This window comes from Triticum urartu, chromosome 1 (assembly GCF_003073215.2).
Source record: "Triticum urartu cultivar G1812 chromosome 1, Tu2.1, whole genome shotgun sequence".
NCBI classification, from domain to species: Eukaryota; Viridiplantae; Streptophyta; class Magnoliopsida; order Poales; family Poaceae; genus Triticum; species Triticum urartu.
Window position 1 is genome coordinate 538,169,587 of NC_053022.1, and position 12,999 is coordinate 538,182,585.

A 12,999-nucleotide genomic window follows, 5' to 3' on the forward strand; every position below is an offset into this window, starting at 1 on the left:
AAGTATCCGGCTTTGGGCCAAGCCCGACCTTCGGGAGGGGCATGCCCAAGATGCAGGGAAAGTCTTATTCAGGCCAGGTTTTTGGGCCGGGCTCGGACTTGAAAAGTATCAGGCTTCGGACTGGGCTCAGACTTAGAGTTTGAAGGTTTTTTTTTGCAAGCCCGACGCGGCTTTAGGCAGCCTGCTCCAAAATCCTATCAACTCCCACCAATCCACTCAGTCCTAATGCTAGCGTAGCAGAGGCCTTGCCTTCATCTCCAGCCGGCATTGCTTTTTCGCAAGGAACTTACTCCCTTTGAGAATAATTGTTGGAAATCATTGTGCACTAAGGGTGCCAACATTATCCTATTTGTAGGGTCAGTCAAGGTGACGTGGCACCTTTCCTCCTCGGGCCAATTCTTGGTTAAAACCATGCACTCTAAATTAAGAGTCAATTTACACCACCGTCGCTAAAACTTGGAGCAAAAAATTAGTTTGCTGCTAAAACTTGCGACATACATTAAACTAATGCCACAACTTGATTTTGGTGTGCATATACGATGCAAATCACGTTTGTATACGAACACGGTCTTGAGTAGGCGTGCCAACATGGTGTGGGGCCCACCGTCAGCCACCAAGCGAGGGAGGCAGGGACGCGTGGTCCTTGGGGCTCTTCATATGGGAAGAAGGGGTACAGGGATGGGTGGGCATGTCGACCAAGACGGTGATGGGAGGATGGCAGCCAATGAGGCTTTAGAGGAAGGAGATATGTCAGCTCATTTAGGATGCAACGATTTAAAAAATTACAGATGTCAACTTTTTCTCCAGGTGCTTGATAGACAGACAATCTAGCTCGACAACCCGGCCCGAGCCCGGTAAAAAACCTGGGCTGGGCTGAGTTGGACTTGACATTTGGGACGAGATCAGGCCTCATTTTCAAGCACGTAATATAGTTTGGGCCGGGCGTGCACGCGAAGGCATGGAAAGTGTCAGTCAGGTTGGGTTTTTGGGGCTTCGGGAGTATGTTTGGGCTAGGCTTGAAAAAGTATTCGACTTTGGGCCGGGCTTGGCCTTCGGGAGGGGCATGCCCGGGAGGCATGAAAAGTGTCATTCAGGCCGGGGGTTGGGTTTCGTGCCTGTGTTTGGACTGGGCTCGGACTTGGAAAGTATCAGGCTTCGGGCTGGGCTCGGGCTTAGAGTTTGAAGGTGGGTTTTTTGCGAGCCCGGCCCGGCCCGGCCTTAGGCAGCCCGCTCCAAAATCTTACCAACTCCCACCAATCCACCGCCGACACACTCTCCGGCAGCGGCCATGGCGCCGCCCCCCGCCTCCGGTAAGCGACCTCCTCCCCCAAACCCATGCCCGGCCCCTGATAAACTGCGGATGAACCCCAGCGCTAACACCCGACCCCTCTTCTCCCCCTGCAGGTCCCGGTGCACTGCAGCGGCGGCGTCTCCAGGCGGCGGCCGAAGGCAACCTCCAGCTCTTCAAGAGTATGTGCTCGCATCCCGCTCCGCCCGCGGATTTTGGTTTCTGGGTGCTCGATCGAGCGCCGATTTTGGGAGATTTTTTCCAGTTTTGATGGGTCCGTGTCACCACGCAGGGGCCGCGAGCGCGCTGGACGGCGGGAAGGGGCGCCTCAGGGATGCGGCGGAGGCCGTGAAGCTCCGCGGCGCCGGGGCGCTGCACTTGGCCACGCGCCGCGGGAGGATGCCGGTGCGCGTGTACCTGGTCGAGGAGCTCCACCGACGAGACAGGTGGGCACTTGGTCTCCCTCCCTCCTCTTACGAAAGCAAGACCCTTGTTTTCTTCCCCCCTAGACTAGAGTAGATGACTCGTTTATCTCCTCTTGATAGACGTGATGGATTGGCTGTTTGGTTGACTGCCTCCTTGACGCCAAGCAATGGGAGGGACTGATCACTTACCATGAGGATGGCTATCAGTTTGGGTTGAATTTCATGCGGTCTGCACGGTGCGTAATCAATCATGTGTAACCATGCCTCCGTTTCTGTCGTTTCCGTGTTTCATATTTCTAGTTTTGGCAGTCTACAAACTACTATCATAGAAAATGGTTTGTAGATTACCTTAACTGGAGGGAAATTTTAGGTAAAGTCAGCTTGTATATGCCCCTTTTACCTGGCATTTGCCTTGAAGTGGGACGGGAATTGAACTAATTTATGCCAAAAATGGGACTGGATTTAGCTTGTTTTGTTGAGAAATCTAAGGCTTATAACTCGTCAATTGGCCCTGTTTTTGAAACATACATCTAACTCCTTTGTTTGCATTAATCTCATGAAGTTCATTTATTCCAGACGCAGCTTATACTGTTTTGACAGAGTTGTTTCAGTAGAAAGAGTATCGATGCTAGCTTCCATCCCCTTTTACAGTTTTACCCCTGAAAATTCTATCAACTTGTTTTTTTCTCCATGCACCAGTTTGCTTTCTAGGAAAAATGATTCTAGCTTCACTTTTTTTTTCTGCACTTGTACCCCCACAAAATAGCTGGCTTTAGTTTGGACAGGAACTTTTTTATTTTGATGAATCAACAATGAACTCCAAACTCCTCCATTATTTTTTGTTTAATGCTGTTTATGAATACACTCTGGCTTTTAAACGACCTGTAGTATCTGATCTTTGTATTGTGTAACAAAGTATCTTGGCATCACGGCACTTGCATAATATGTACATGTTGAACTGGAGTCATATGACACTTGTTTGATTATGTACACATGACTTGGGCGCTTATAGCCTAACCTTTTTTAATCTTTTGGTGATTCATTCTATTGTGGATCATTAAAAATGAAAAGTGTCAGTGCCTTGCGCCAAGATATTTTCATGTATGATTACTTTTAAAGGGAACCTAAAATTTCTGTCCTCCTAGTTCTGACTTCTGAATGTGCTGTTGTATGTAAAAAGTTTGTATGTGTATTCTGGAAACAGATGCATGTTCATATCGCAAAACCTTTACATGTTCATATTCTGTCCTCCTAGTTCTTATTCCGTTTCTTCTCTTTGATGTTCCTGATAGGCTATACACCTCTGGCTCATGCCATTATTGCTGGCACTGTGGACACTTTCCAGTATCTTCTTGATCACGGTGCTAATCCAGATAAGCCCGATGAAAAAGGGTCTACGCCTCTCCATTTGTCTGCTTCAGGAGGTCTCTCCCTATGTGTACTTATCTTGTTCCTCTGTGTCTTCAAATTCTTTGTTTGTGTGTTCTGGGGTGATGTAATGAAACTTGAAATGGATCATGTTATATGCATTATAAGTAAGAAGGTAGAAAATGTCCATGTCGTAATTGGTTGTGCATGTGCATAGATATGACAGTGTCATCTGAGCATTTAGAGATATTTCTGTGGCAAATGAGTTGTTTATTAATTGCTATCTTTTAAGTCTAAAAAACGCCATTTATCAATGTGCGTGTGTGTATGTATCATGAATCATGTATTCCTTGTCTCAAGATGAGCTGCATTGACATAAATTCAGTATAGATAAATTCAGAAGTGATATAATTTATTGCGTGTCAGAAAAAAATAGTAAAATATGAATTTCTCTCAAGCCACTATTCATACTTGTTGTGGGTATTTCACTGACATCTATTCAATTATGTAAATCGAGAAGTTACCTTGTTTATGTCTCTATCAGCTGTAAGATAGCAAATATGAACTTGTTTATAGCCACTATTTACAGTTACTGTTGCTGGTTATACATTTATAAGTGAGTGATGTCACATTCGTATAGTACCTTCTTTGATTATTTGGTTCTCATTGCAATAATTTTCCTGATGTTTGCAACCTAGTTATTTCACAGTTACTTCCTAAGGTAAATGAATACATATCCAGATCTTATGTTGCATGAAAAACATAATAAAATGAACCTCTTAACATTGGAGCTGTAGTTCGCACTAGATTGTCTTCCGCAGATTTCAATCTTTACATATAGCAAAGATATCTAGCAAAGAACTGTGAGGCTATACACTCCTATTTTCTGGACAATTTGGTACCATGTGGGTTCCTATATTGTTTAAACACATTTTAGAATTTATACTCATTAATTATTGTCTCTGTTCATTTTTACTTGCCATTTAGAGGACATTGACATGGTCTCCGTCAAACATGTTTGGCCATTAGGTTTCATAATAATAATTTGTTAGTAAAAGTTTTGTTACATGAAAGTATTTTTCATGACAAATCCATGGTCATTTTCATGTGCAAAATCCTAATAAATCTGCAGGTGGAGTAACTATATTCATCCATACCATTACTTATGGTGCAACTTTCATCTACAAAACCAGGTTGTGTCAATGACAGGTAGGGTCTGGTTCTACATGTCATTGATGTAGGCTGGTGGTATAAATTAAGTGTTTTTTTTTAAAGTTCACTGCACACATTCTAGCATGTCATTTCTTTGAGAACGGAGGTAGTATTCCAACACAACTAGCTAAGTGTACATATTGCTTTGGAAACTTTGATCCCTAAGGTAACTGTCTCCCGCATATGCCCATGATAAAATGATATTAACAGGCTTTCACTAACAAAAAGTACTGTCACAATATCAGCAGCAGCAGCAGCAGCAATGCCAAATAACCTGTTGGATATTATGTATTATGCAAATAACCTGCTGGATCTCCACATTGTTATGAAATAACCTGCTTTGTATTTCTCATTCAGGAAATTGTGAAATAGTAAAGGCCTTGGTCTCAGAAGGGGCCAATGTTTGTTTCATTGTGTGATACTGGGCCACCACTGCATATGGCTGCTTTCTGTAAGCAGGTTGGTGGCTTGGTGCTATGAAGATTTTGTTGGACCACCATGCAGATGTACGTCACTCGTTTATTTACCCTTCCTTCTTAGGTTAACAGGATCCACATTAGTAAATTCATGATTGTTTTGTCTGGTACTACTTTCTCTTTGTCAACTGCCCATATTAACAAAGATATCTCTATTTCAATGATAAAAAGATGATCAAACATGTTCCCGAACTTTCATCATGTAATGGTATTGATTTTCTTAATATTTCTTCTCAGTGTAACAAGGTATTCAACACTGCCTATTCACCTCTTATTGTGGCTCTCAATGTTGGCTCGCTGAAATGTGTGAAGCTTCCGATTAAGGTATGGTGCATTCATCTCATTTCATTGACATCTTTTGAACTCTTGATAAGTATCATATGAAAAAGGAAGGAGTATAAATGATGTCATGCTTATTTAGAAGTGTCTTTGCAACATTTTTTGTGTTAGGCTGGCGCTGAGGTGAAGGGTGTTGGCACTGTAACCCCCTTAACAATTGCTGCCAACAATGGCTTAACTGACTTCTACAAGTGCTTACTGGAGGCTGGTGCAGATCCTGATGTTCGTAATGATGTAAGTTTTAACTTTCACTCCAGCAATATTATGCTAAGAAACTAATGCAAAACCATGCTGTTTGTTAAGGCTAAGCAAAACTTAGTTATCTATTATTTTCACCCTCAAAGCCTAAGAAGTCCATTAATGATTCCGGTTGGTCCTTGAGACATCACTGCCAATATAAGTTGCTTTCTATAGGTTCTTCAGCATGCCCTTAACTTAATAATAGGTACTCAATCCTTGTGTGAGGATGTGATGTGAAGTTTACTGTGGTATGTGAAATAAGTACTCCCTCCGTTCCTAAATACTTGTCTTTCTAGGCATTTCAACAAGTGACTACATACGGAGCAAAATAAGTGAATCTACACTCTAAAATATGTCTACATACATCCGTATGTAATAGTCATTTGAAATGTCTAGAAAGACAAATATTTAGGAATGGAGGGAGTAGTTTATTGTGCAGTCATATAAATGAGTGAACTGGATCAATAAAATGTTCAGATCATAAATATTTTGTCTTCTTAATTTTTTCTCATGCCCTTCTGATGTAGCTCATGTAAGTATGTAAGTCTTATCTCCTTACCACACGTCCTCATTACTTGTGCCAAATGATTTGTGTGCTGTTTCAGGATGACTCCATGAACACCATGAATCCAGCTGATCTCAAGTTAGAAGAAAGCAAGGCAAATAAGAGAAACGATTATGCTACTGCAGTCAAACTTTACTCTATGGTATATTATTGCACTTGCACCATATCTTAGCCAGTTAGCCTACACTTAATTTGCTGTTGTGTGATAACCAAAGCTTTAAATTGAGATTTGACGTGCTTTCTATTATTCTGAATCTCTAGTAAGAATTTAGTAACATCAAAGTGTATGTGCGTCCTTTATTTTTTCTTTTGCTGTTTTAATTTTCTTTCTATAGGGATTGCATTTATGTTTAGAAAGTCTATTGATGCAAATCCCCTGCATGGCTGTTACAGAAAGCAATTTCTGCTGTGACTAAGTACCAACGCTACTAAGGTTTTCTGCATTAGTAACAGAAAACCCAGTAGGACATCACTGTAGATTTGCTTCAAAATTTCAATTGTAACTCTGGCATAAAGCCGTCAAATAGTATATCTGTTATAGAAAATTGTCAATAGTTTATCTTATTATACTAATTGTTGGATAGAGAGGACAGAGGAGCAAATTAAGCTCTTGTTTGGATGAATGGGTCTTAATTTCAGCATCCTAATGTGTATCAATTATTTGATTTCTCAGGTAATCAGTGCCCAGTTTACCACCTTAACTCTAGTCTAGTGGTAAGCTGCCCTGGCAATTTTCTTGTGTACGTACCTGAGAACAGCGCAGTAGTATATGTGGGTCATAGCAGTTAATAAGCCAATGTGGTGACTTTTTGTTTGTTTGTTAATGTAGGCAGCAGACCGCTGCCTAGATGATGCAACACTGTACTCAACTAGGAGCCTTTGCTGGCTTAAGATGGGTGAAGGAGACCAAGCTTTGATGGATGCTGGAATTTGCAAGATGAAGCGCCTAGGTTGGGTAAAGGCCTGCTACCTGCAAGGATCTGTTCAAATTTTACTGCTGACAGCTTGCAGTCCAGGATTGGGTTGGATTCAGCCTCGTCGGGGCAGCCATCACAGCCAAGAGTAATGTTGGCGGCGGCCCTGGATCTCGGTGATCGAGCAGACAATGAGGAACTGGGAGTACTGTGACTAGGATTCAAGAGGGCAACCGACGAGCAGGGCGCAGTGATTCAAGACCATGAAGATAGTGATGCTTGCAGTTTCGGTTTAGACAACAGGCAAGGTCGACCCTCAAGCTCCAGGCTGGACTAAAAGGTAAAAGCACATGCCTCCCAGTGGTGCAAATGGGCGTAAACCAGCTGGACATATCATTTTTGCTGAAATTTGTTTAGACCATCATAACTAGTATAATTGGAGATCATGCTATTGGCTTGCTCACGGTTTCTTCATAATCCTGTGATTATAAATAGGATGCCGGTCTGTTGTATGGTCCTGGCTCAATACCATGAATGGTTCTTATTAGTAGTTCACTGTCATAGATTAACTAAATAAGTGTGACATGCTGAAATTAGATGATGCCATGCAGATGACTGAATTGGTTAGGACCTGGGGTACTGTACTGCAGCACACCATGAGGCATAATTTACCTCTGGTTGGGAGTTCTGTACTGCTAAATAATTGTGACATACAGAATTTTAATAATGCCATGTGGATGCCTGAATTAATTAGGTCCTGTGGTACTGAGCTGAAGCATGTGTGGTCCTTACTAGTATTTTGGTTAAGATGGTGAAAATCTTTTTGTTGTTGGCATGTTACCTGTGTTACTCGTATTCTAGTTAAAGTGGTGAAATCATTTTGTTGTTGGCATGTTACCTGTGTGCCTGCCAATGCCAATAAATGAAATGTCATTTCCTGTCTTGCAGGGTACGGATAGGTAAGCAACCGCTTGATAGAACACCATGCCCTAATAGAATTGGAGCTCTTGAGAAAACAATCAGGGGTTATCCAGAAAAGCGAGGAGATCATGTTGTTGAACCTGCATAGGATTTGACATTTGACTCACCTGGCGAGGCCTACGACTTCTATAATCTATATTCTTGGGAGCATGGATTTGGTATCAGATAGAGCTGCCGGCGTCGAGCGTGCTTGCGATACTGCTCCTGCCGCTGGTAGAAGCTGGATTTCCCCACCTGCTTGACCATATCACAGATTCATGCATCACAATTAAGTATTATTTCGCAAATCGTGGTGAGGAATGGAAAGAACTGAAAACTTACATCACGAAGCATGTAATCAGTTTGGTTTGCTTTTTTAAAACTTACATCGTGGTGACATCATGCTATTGGCTTGCTTTTAAAAACCTCTGTCACAGTATCATGGATGGTTCATATAATCAGTTTGGTGTTATAGTTCTATTGATTTGTTCTTATTTTAATGACATGTAGCACACCCTGATGAGACCCTGATGGCTGCTGGCTGCAAGTTGTTGACCCCTGCCGAGGTAGCCGCCAAGCTCCCGTCCACGGCGAATCTGGAAGCGGCGGACATGGTGGACTGCATGCTCCGGCTGCTGGCCTCGTACGGCATGGTGTCGTGCATGGTGGAGGAGGGCAAGGACGGCCGCCTCTCCCGGCGGTACGATGCTGCGCCCATGTACAAGTTCCTCACCCCCAACGAGGACGGCTTCTCCATGTCAGCGCTGGCGCTCATGAGTCATGAACCAGGACCAAGTCCTCATGGAGAGCTGGTGAGCTAGATCATCATCCCCTCTTTCTTCTTACTTTGTCGCTGTTGCAAAAGATGTGAAAGGCAGAGAACCTCCAAGAGTTCAGCTGGAAATGTCTTTGGACAATTCGATGTGTGTGCGTGGTCGGTAAACACTGAGAGATTATGCATAAAAAAACAGCAACTAGCTTTCAGAAGCAGAACCGGACAGAATGGGGCATGGTGACTTTCCTCTCGCGTGAGATTCAGCGTCTCAACCACCAGAGTACGAATTTTGGGTTCGCAGTCGATTAACCAGAGGACTTTTAAATCAGGAACTCTTTTAGGCAAAGTTCAGTAGCCTCTGTTCAGACAGTAGCATCATCTCCCTGCTGAAAAAGATGTGACAAGCAGAGTGGATTAACTGAATTTATACAACACTTAACTGAATTGATGCTACTAACTGAATTTGTAACACTTAACTGAATTTATACAACACTTAACTGAATTGACACCTGAATTTATAACACAACTGTACTGAAGTACTCCTAGGCTTGATATGAACCTCTTGGGCAAAAAATGTTTGATGTTCTGTTTGAATTGTTGCCTGGGGGTTTCAACTATTGTCCACTTCATGAGTTTTTTTTAACTACAAAATGACAATTGTACTGAAACACTGAACCTTTATTTGTTTGTTGAACACTGAACCTACTTCAATCTACTGAACCTTTAGGCCATGAACACTGAACCTTTATTCTTCTGAAACCGCAATGAGAATGTCAATACACTGGAAAAAAAACTGAACCTTTAATCCCAGTTCAGTAGTGAAACACTGGCCTCCTTTGGTTTAGAGGAATCTTGTAGGAATTTCATAGGATAGGATTTCTATAGGAAAAATTCCTTTAGAGCCCTTTGGTTTGTAGGAATGGAATCCTATTCCTATGGAGGAATTCTTCCTATCCTCCACATTTCATAGGAAAATAAACATTAGCCTAGACTCAATGGAAAAAATCCTATGATGTGAATCAAAGGGCATCTCCTTTCCTATTCCTACTCATAGGATTTGAGATACATGTCATCTCATTTCCTATGACTTTCCTATTCCTACGATTTTCCTATCCTATGAACCAAAGAAGGCCGAACCTTTAGGCATGTTTGCATGTTTTACTGTCACAATTCCCGCCATAATCGTTTGACATGATTTTTCCGGTATGGTGCTGAAAATTTGCAGTGTATTGTGAAATAACAGTACTCACAAATTACTCCTTTGTTATTTATCTAGAGATGGGAGTAGAGCTGAATTGAGGATATGGATACACACAGAAATAGAGCAGAATTGCTTTTTAAACATATGGATGCTACTTCCTGCTGTACTTTTTGCTGTGCATTCAGGCTCATAATTCAGAGGGGTTAGAATTTAGTTGTAAATCAATCAGATAGATCTATAGTTGCCACTGCAAGGGATCATGACATCCTGATCTCAAATTCTTGATTGGGTTTACTTTATTTCACTCATTTAGGAAGGCCAAATAAGTTAAACAAAGAGCTGTTTTGAGCCACTTCTCTGCCACTCCATGTGAAGTCTGCTCTGAACCTATTTTAACTGCTGGTATATATAGCATCTGTAGTAGGAGTAATAATTAAATTAAGTTGTGCACTGGTCCTTTAACCATATGCATGGTACTACAAAGTTCGGTATTTTTTTTCAATTACTCCTGTCATTTAAATTAAGTACTCCTAGTGAATGTCAAGATCACTGAATTTTGACGGTGCTCCTATTGGCATATAACAACATGCCATTTCAGAATTCAGATCATATTGGCATATCATGATAGTCATTCAGATCTCTGAATCTGAAGAGAGCTAGGATATTCTGAAAAAATGAATGATCTCACTGATCCACACTTTTGCTTTCTCTGTTTTGCCTTCCACTGCTGACCCGCACTATTTTTTCTGCCTTTCTCACTGATCCACACCACTGTTTCTGTCTTTCTCGCTGATCCACACTACTGTTTCTTGCTCAATTGAAAGTAATTTCACGGGAGTACCAGCAGAGGCAGCAGCGGAGGTGGTCGCCTGCAACCAAAATTCCACTCCGGAATTAGTCACAGAGAACAGCTCAAGCAAAGAGCATTGGCAGCGTTGGGGAATCAATAGAGGAGATGGAGGGATCATGGCCAATGCGGCCAGAGGAAGCGCACCGGTGGTGGTCTGGTAATGCGGCGGAGAGCTCGGGGCGCACCTCCTATACGCCGTCTCTTCAAATTGTGCCACCATCTGTGCCACATGGAGGAGAGATGGGGGCTGGCGCCGGCAAAGGAGATGGAGGCTAGCGGTGGGGCTCGGCGAGGTGGCGGCGCGTGATGCAAGGATGCGGCGGGGGCGCTGGTCCTGTGAGCTGGGCCTGGTAGCGCTTGTGACCGGATGAGCGCGACTGACGCCTGTTCCCTCGGTGCGTGTGCAACCGAGCGTTGAGTTTGAACTTCACTTGCTCTTGTAAACTTGGGTTCTTTTTGCAAAGCTTGATTAGGCCATGAAGAATTACCATGTTTCTTCTTTGTGGGCAGTATGTTTTGCCTAGAAATGCTGGACATGTGGGTCATATAACATCCACTACATAATTGGGTGCATGCCCATTGGTGTGCTTTAACTCGTTTCATGGATGCGAGGCTGCTCTAGTTTGCGACCTTGGATTACTTTTGAGTAGTGTAGCCCTTGCCAGTTGTCATGTTAGTGTAGCCCTCTAGCGGATACAAGAGCAAATACATGTATTATTGGACTCATTTCTGTTGATGAAGCACGTGAAGAAGCGCATGCAGCACCACTCCCTCGCGGTCGGCACCTCTCGTGGCGCTCCACCGCCGCCCGCCTTGGTCCAGAACTGCAGCGCCATACAATCACAATAATAGAGATATATATTTTTTCGGCGGCCACCTCCGTTCATGTTGGTGATGGCTGCAAAGTAGAATTCCGGGATTTTTCATGGCTTAAGGACCTTAGACCCCGAGATGTTGCCCCCAAGATCTTCGATCTCTCAAGGAAAAAGTCTTGCACGGTCCAGAGAGCCCTATGGAACAACTTTTGGTTTTGTTAGATCGCCAAGACATCATCATTGAGCACATTTGTGAGTGTGCATTCCTATGGGAAAATCTCTCTAGTGCCGTCCATCAGCCTGGTGTGCATGACACCATCTCCTGGAAGTTCACTTCCAATGGTGAGTACTCAGCGTCCTCTGACTATGTTATGCAATCTGTGGGCCACACGACGAGTACCATGCCCATTCCGTCTGGAAGGTTTGGGCACCTCCGAAATACAGGTTATTCGTTTGGTTGATCATCCAAAACCCCGTGTGGATAGCCTAACTGTGGCATGTACCCTCTCTATCAACATGAACATTTAAATCCGTGGTGCACCTTCTCTTCGAGTGCCACTTCTCCTAGCGTATTTGGACTTAGTTGGGTTCATGGGTTGGTCTGCGCGATGGCGTCACGGCGAGTGCGTGATTTTCGGTGGAGGAGTGGTGCGCAAAGCGGTCATGGATCGCTGGTTTTCCTGAAGCCACGTCTTATTTCGTGCAAAAAGTTGTGGATTCACTGCCGGCGTCACCGTGGCCGAGGGAGGCAGCGACACTGCGAAGAAGTGAGCCCTACAGTAGGTTAAAATTAGAAATGATTATCTTTTCTATGAAGCTTTACTAAGCAGACTGACTGAACTGATTTGGGTATTCAAGTTCCAAAGTCTTCCACTAGCGGTGGCATACATATCCATAATCATCTGCATCAAAGCACACTAGGACCAAAACCAACAGTTTCCATATCAAGGTTTTGTGGCAAACGACTAGCCTTGAAACATCTGCCCAGAGACTGATGAATCCAGCAGTTATGATTAACCTACTGTTTTGAATCAACAACTTTTACTTGTACCTGTTACCATACAGCAGTTTCGCACAATTCCCAACACAACGGATGTAGGTAAACTTCCCAAGAAACTGTTTTTCAGACTAGACCAGTTTCAGTAAACCGTTTTTCAGAAACATCAGCTTCAGGCATTGCCAATACGAGTTTCAGAAACAAGCGGAGCCTCGACGACGTGTCTAGCTCCGTGATCCACACGGGGAGCTGGAGCTCCGTCGCCGCCAGCTTGTCCAGCGCGTCGGCGTAGGCGTAGCTCACCTGCCCCTGCACCGGCTCCGTGTAGTACAACTTGAGCCGGTTTCGCTGCAAAATGGGAATGACAATATGAAGGTCCTTTGCAGAGGGGTAACAACAAGACTGCAAAAGGCAAATCGCCAAAATTATCGATGAAGACCAGTCTGGCTTCCTTGCCAGGCCAAGCATCTCCGAGAACTTCGTTTATGCGGCGGAGCTGCTCCGGTGTTGTCATAAGAGAGTCGTGGCCACTCATGTCCTCAAGCTGGATTTTTGCAAAGGCGTTCGACACCAT

The 12,999-nt window shown here is 43.5% G+C and overlaps 1 pseudogene; it reads left to right on the forward strand.

Annotated features, from left to right (window-relative positions):
• The first annotated feature begins 1,175 nt into the window (after positions 1 to 1,175).
• LOC125527427 lies at positions 1,176 to 11,244 on the forward strand (annotated as a pseudogene).
• The last annotated feature ends 1,755 nt before the right edge of the window (positions 11,245 to 12,999 follow it).